Consider the following 6,997-nt stretch of genomic DNA (forward strand, 5'->3'; position numbering starts at 1 on the left):
GCAATATTATCATTTTAATTTGCATTTGTGTGATGATCAGTGATACAAAACACCTTTTCATATGCCTGTGGGCTTTCCATATGCATTCCTTTTTAGGGGGAGGGTGCTGGGAAATTGAACTCAGGGCACCCAACCACTGAGCCATATCCCCAGCCCTATTTTGCATTTTATTTAGAGACAGTCTCACTGAGTTGCTTAGCGCCTTGCTTTTCTGAGGCTGACATTGAACTCGTGATCCTCCTGACTCAGCTTCCTGAGCTACTGTCACATGTATTCTTTTAAAAATATTGTGCAGGACCTTTGCCTATTTTAAAATTTTCCTATATGTTTTCTTGCTAAAGAGATATTTGAGTTTGTTATACATCTTGTTTTGCTTTGTTTGTTTGTTTGTTTCTATTTCTGTGAAAAATGTCATTGAAATTTTGACAGGGATTGCACTAAAACTGTAGATCAGTTTGGGTAGTATGGACATTTTATTGATATTAATACAGCCAATCCAGAAACGCATGATGTATTTTTCTTATTCATGTCTTCTTAAAATTCTTTCATGAATGTTTTACGGTTTTCAATACACAGATCTTTCACTTCTGTGATTAACTCTATTCTTCACTATTCTATTCCTGATATTTGACAAAGATAGAGTACTCAAATAAATACATTCTGCATGATGGAAAAAATAACTGAGAAATAAATATCAGTACAGTACATGTTTGTCATGTATTGTACTTTACAGATTAAGAGCTAAGGTAAACTTTAATAATTCAGTTATCCAAACATGCTTAGTACCAACTTAAACTGAGCACATTCATTGGTGTAATCTATATGTGAATATATTCCAGATAGAATTTTATCTTGAATTTAGTTGATATGTAACAAAATAAGAAAAAAAAGGTATTTGTAAAACATAGATGCCATTAGTGAAAAAAAAAACACCCATGCACACATTTAGAATTAACATTTCCCCTTTATTTCTCTGAATTTCTGATACGACTCCACCAAAGAATATACTAAGTGGCATTTTAGAGGATATACTACTGAATAAAATTTGTTCCTATTATAAGAACCTGTTATATTAAGAAAGATTTCAAAACAGGAATTCAAAATAGAGTTAATAATAGACTTGAATGGTTGAAGAATTATTAAGGTATATTTTATTTTGAAGGGGTAATATTTTCTGCACTTTATTGCAAAGATTCTTTCCTTAACCAAACTTTAGTCAGGTCCTCTAGGTCCTCTTCTGAACTAGATCTTTCCTTTTGGACTTTCGTATCCTCCGTTTTATTTTTTTGTTTTGTTTTGTTTTCTGTTTTTTAATTTGTTGTTTTTAGGTACATGTGACAGTAGAGTATATTTTGACATATTTTATATACACGGAGTACAACCCATTCCAACTAGAATCCCTTTCTTGTGATTGTACTTATGTGGAGTTACACTGCTGGTGTATCATTCATGAGCAAAGGAAAGTTATGTCTGATTCATTCTACTGTCTTTCCTATTCACATCCCCTTCCCTTCCCTTCATCCCCTTGTCTAATCCAATGAACTTCTATTCTTCCCCTCTCTACCCTCCCTTGTTGTGGGTTAGCATCTACATATCAGAGAGTAAATCCAGGTTTTGTTTTTTGGGGACTGGTTTATTTTATTTAGCATATTTTCTAGTTCTATCTATGTGTCCAATTTTAACATAAGTTTGTTGGGTATGTTTAGCCAGAATCCACCATTCTTTGATATTGGATCACCTCAAGATCTATCAGATTCCTCATCTGATGGCTGATCACTCTAGCCTATCTTTAGTAAGAATTGTGCCAAATTAATTTTGCCAGAATGCCCCTTATTCCTAATATTTATTCTTGGTAATTCTCTATCTACTGGTACCCAATCTGTTCCTTAGCTATAAATTCTACTTTTATTGCTATATTCAAAGTTCAGCCCAATTTCTCTCCCCCACTGTAAAGTATCATCATAGTAGTACCTATATGACAGTTCTGAATAAAGTCTCCCTTACTGTCATAACAAATATCAGAAAATTCCTTTTCTTTAAGACCTTGCCATCATCACACACCAAGTCATGGAAAATAGCACTATGCTTCAGAACAAAGAACTATGGTCAGCAACCTGGTACCTGACTTATGGAATGTTACAGTTATTCTCCCTTAACTTACATCCCTCCATTACTTTTAAAAATTAAAGTAATTAATTTAACATATATAGAATACTTACCACATGCCAGGTACTATTTAAAACATTTTACATGGATAGTTTCTGTTTGGGTCAGCTTTTTTGCTGCTGTGACTAAAAGATCTGACCAGAACAATTTTAGGAGAGGAGAAGTTTATTTGGGGGCTAACAGTTTCAGAGGCCTCAATCCACAGACAGCAGGCTCTATTCCTTGGGGCTCAAGGTGAGGCAGAACATCATGGTGGAAGAGTGTGGCAGAGGGAAGCATTCACAAGGTGGTCAGGAAGCAGAGAAAGAGTCTCCAGTTGTCAGATACAAATATAACCCCAACGCCACACCTCAATTCCCACCTTCTCCAGCCATGTCCTACTACTTCAGTTACCACTAAATTAATCCCTATCAGGGGATTAAATCACTTATTGGGTTAAGACTCTTACAACCCAATCATTTCTCCTCCAAGCCTTCTTGCATGTCTCACATGTGAGCTTTTGGGGGACACCTCAAATCCAAACCATAACAATCTTATTTGATTCTTTCAACTCCATGAGGCTGCATTATTAATGTCTCCAATTTACTTGCCAAAGGTCATATGGCCACTACAGGATGGAATCAGAATAGATACAAGAATCAATTGAATCACTGGATAAAATGTCACATCAGAAGTGTATCATACTAGACAAAACAAAAAGCAATAGTTAATATACGAAAAGTATAATTGTACTAGTTTCTATCCTGAGGCTCTAAAATACTTGTCTAAAGAGAACTACATTATTAATATCTATTCACAGCTTGCCAACGGGGTCATTGGAACTTCAAGAATGAAGACACTTTATGACTCCTTTTACAATTGATAGTGAACTCATTCAAATCCTAAGGCCAACTTGCGCACTTTGTAGAGGCTCTATTGTCAATGGCACAGCATCTTTTATTTTGAAAAATAATCCCAATTGCTGATCTTACATGTGCACATTGCAAAACACCGAAATGAAAACATGATCGCTCTAGGACTTAAACCATTTTGAAACAAAGAGAAGAATTAATACTAAGAAGACTGATGGGAGGTTAAGATCCTAGAATCTTGCTAGGCGTGGTAGTGCATGCCTGTCATTTCAGCAGCTCTGGAGGCTGAAGCAAGAGGATCAGAAGTTCAGAACCAGCCTCAGCAACTTAGAGAGGCCCTAAGCAGCTTAACAAGATGCTTTTTCAAAATATCAAGTAAAAAGGGCTGAGGATGTGGCAAGTTAAGCACACCTGGCTTCAATCTCATGTACCAAAAAAGAAAAAGACATATATTCTTGAATCAGAAATCTTAATCAAAAATTGCACTTCTTAGCTAGTAACTTGAGCAAGTAACTGATGAAAAATTTGGAGTTCTGATTCTCTCATTTTTATAAAATGGAGAAGTAAATTTAGTTCTTATTTAACAAATATTATGAACCTTAAATTTAATGATACATGTAACTCACTTAGCATATTCCTGCTGTAGGAACAAGTACTCAATGAAATTTTGCTATTATTGTTGATTTTAATAGTGCTATTTTTTGTAGGATCATAAAGTATAATATTTCAATGAAATGTAAATTTTTCTGGAAATATAAATTATTATTAATAATAGCATTATAGAATTCATTACAGTTTAATTTTCAATTTTAGAAAAATATTAAGTTATAACATGCTGTAGTTTACCTTTTATTTTTATTTTGGGGGGGTTCTGGGGATTGAACTCAGAGGTACTGGACCACTGTACCACAGCTCCAGTCCTATTTCGTATTTTATTTAGACAGGGTCTCATTGAGTTGCTTAGCGCCTCGCTTTTCCTGAGGCTGGCTTTGAACTCATGATACTCTTGCCTAGACCTCTCCAGCTGCTGGGATTACAGGTGTGCACCACCACACCCAGCCTGTAGTTGATCTCTTTAAAACCCATTTTGCTTAATTTTCTGTTAGAGTATAAGCTCATTTAAGCTTGAGTCTCCTTCTTTTGATTCAGCAAATCTTATTCATGTGTCATTCATCATTCTAGACTCAGAAGAATCAACAATGAACTACAAAAGTAGCTCATTGATAATACATTTATGAAGTTGTTACTCATGAATGCAAAAACCAACAATAAACAAACAAATAAATGTACAATATATGTAAAAGAGAGTTAGAGGGATATATATATCCCCAATATAGAAACTGAATAGGAACTGATTCATAATAGTTACTCAATAGGTATTAAACTTAATTTGATCATTATAAATTGTGTTATTATAAAAGGAAGAATATGCAGAGATATACTGGAGTGAGGTCTTAGCAGGTTAAGAAAGCCAATTGTATTCATTTCTTCTCAATTTTGAGATCAGTGTGATTTCACTTTAGTAGCTTTAAATCAGCCACAGTAGGAGATTTTACACTATAGAAATTAGTGATCCTACAAAAAGCAGGGGGGCGGGGCGGGGGACTGTTTGCCTGCAAACTAGTTGCTAAGCATTAACCAGCATAACACTTGATAAAAACTTGACAAAGAGTGCAATCTGAACTCTATGTTCTTCTGAAAAGAATCTCTGGTATACCTTATTAATGCATTTATATATGTGAACATAATAAAGCATTAATATATTATGTTATTATATTGCAGATAGTCACTTTTTTTTTGTATTGAGTATTAAAACCCAGAGAGAGAGAAAATAGGAGAGAGGAAAGAAAGAGAAGAGAATGTGTTTCCCTCACCACTGCCAAAATATATACCCCAAAGGCACACCCCCAGTGACCTGCCTCCTCCAGCCACACCCTACTTTGCAGAGAGCCATCCGTGAAAAAACACGTGGGGATCTTCTCTTGGCATGTAGCCGGAAAGATTTTAAGTTTAACCTTAGAAAGTAATGGTGGCTCTACCACACAACAGATTGCCCAAGGCACATGACCTTTATCTTCACTCTGCTAGGAAGATCTCTCAGTGTCGCTCTGGAGATGGAAATAACCCATTGGGAACTGGACAGCCCACATATAACCATTTTTGAAGATGAACATTCTATGAAAGAATGCCCTTTGATGTCCCCCAATATAAATAAAGCAGGTGCGGACTCCATTTTGCCAGAGTTTAGAAGCTAGATCTGTATGATCGGTTTACTTATCCTGCACCCACTCTTTGAAACTATTTTCTGTGTCCTGTGGCTTTTTTCATAATTGTATTTTTCATTTATTCCTCAGTCAGCCCATTCCATCAAGGGGAACCCCATTTCCATCGCCTGCGTGGGACACAGAAAAGACTACCTACCTACTGTTATCACCCAATTAATCCCTATCCATGGGTTAATGCACTAATTGGGTAAACCAATCATTTCACCTCTAAAATTTCTTGCATTGTCTGTTCCGCACATGAGTTTCTGGGGGACACCTCACATCTAAACCATAACAGGAATATAAATTATTAAATCAGAATTGTCAAAAGAAAAATGAAAATGCATTTGAAATTCTGCTACAGTATGTTTTATCATTTAACTTTTAGGGGTGTACTTTTATTCTAGTTATGTTTTAATAATGTTTTCTTATTAAAATATTAGATATAGATTTGTTTCTGAGTCAAAAATATAAGAGAGATAAACATTCATACATCTGCAATTACCAGTGGATCACAAAGACAAGGAGTAAGTTTGAAAATTAACCATTCTGTTATCTAAAATGTCTTCAAACTGTTTTTCTAACCCATGTCTCAGCAGAAACATTCAAAGCTTATATCTACTTGCTGTTTAATATGTACAAATTAAATATCAGACTAAGTCCAAAAAAGTTCAGGCACATTATTTCTACTACATTGATCAGTAAATGGTAATAACCTGTCGGATATTCTTCAATAATAAAAATAGGTACCATAATCATACCTAACTCAGGCACAGCTCTTGGCATTTCATATTTTATATCTAATGCCAATAACATCCCTGTCCAGAAGTTACTATTACAAATGAAGAAATTAATGTTCAGAAAGATGAAGTATTTCCTCCAATTTCAAGCAACTGGAAAAACAAGGAGCCAAAAAACCAAAATATAATAGCAACGCCAAAAATACCCTTCTGACTCAAAGCCCAAGAGTTTACTGAATTTATTAGCAATTACCCAATCTTCCTGGTAATTGCCCTTAATTTGTTCTATGATAGTATTTTCCCCCTGGGGGAAAAGAACATAAACATCATCTCAGCAATAGGGGCAATTATCTCCACAAACACACGGAGCAAGGCCAACTTAAAGCAGATTGAATTGGAAGTTCCCCCTGCCTTACTGTGGATAATCTGTTTTGATTAACTTACAAGTGGTACAAATTGTCCTTGTGTGTTTATGCCAAGAACAAAGTAGAAATTGTGGTTTTATATTTGCCAGGCAGTATAGACTCCAGTTTGTGACAAAAAATTATTTTTAGTGAAAATAAACTGTTGAGTTAGAACTTTTTAAAGTTAAATGGCAGCCTCTGGAAAAAGCAGCCATAATCTTCAGAAGAAAAGTTGTATATAATAAGCTTTTCTTAAAAATAACATAGGTGTATCCTAAGACTAGTTGGGCCCCTTCGAGTAAACCAAAGAGAAAAGAATTTAGGTTAAAAAAATTTATAATTTGAATTGTAATGTGAGAATGAATTGAGGAATAAGTAAGAAGAGAAAAACCATGAAAACAAAGCCCCTAAGTGATAAATGCCAAAGAACTAATTTCTTATAAATTGTTTATTTTAAAAGTTTAAGAGATCACATGTAACTTTAGGAGTGAAACATGATGGATGGGGTCTCTGCCTGCCTTTCTTCATTTACCCAAATATTGGCAAGTGTAACAATGAAGTGAGGTTTATCA

Source organism: Callospermophilus lateralis, chromosome 4, assembly GCF_048772815.1.
Source record: "Callospermophilus lateralis isolate mCalLat2 chromosome 4, mCalLat2.hap1, whole genome shotgun sequence".
NCBI lineage: Eukaryota > Metazoa > Chordata > Mammalia > Rodentia > Sciuridae > Callospermophilus > Callospermophilus lateralis.